This window comes from Pteropus alecto, unplaced genomic scaffold (genome assembly GCF_000325575.1).
Source record: "Pteropus alecto unplaced genomic scaffold, ASM32557v1 scaffold39, whole genome shotgun sequence".
Taxonomy (NCBI): Eukaryota; Metazoa; Chordata; class Mammalia; order Chiroptera; family Pteropodidae; genus Pteropus; species Pteropus alecto.
Window position 1 is genome coordinate 13,391,646 of NW_006443568.1, and position 331 is coordinate 13,391,976.

The following is a 331-nucleotide window of genomic DNA, read 5'->3' on the forward strand; positions in this document are numbered from 1 at the left end:
GGATCTCTCCCCGAGGCCCCGGGTCCCCTTCTCCCCGCCCTCGCTGCCCTCCTCCCGTGCCTCGCCTCCGCGCCGCGGCCGGCATTTCTCGCTCGCAGCTCTCCGGCGGGCTGGCGCCTCCGTCCCAGCCTCCCTCTCCTCCCTCTCTCGCTCTCCTCCTCCCCTCCCCAGCCCTCTTTCTCTCCCTCCCGGCCCTTTCCCTGCCCCTCTCCTCGGCCTCTGCGATCCAGATCTAGTCGTTTCCTCCCCCTTTCTTCCCCCCCTCTCCTTTCTCTCTCCTCTCTTAGCTCTTTCTGTCCATTCTCCTGCCCCCTTCTCTTTCGGTCTGTTT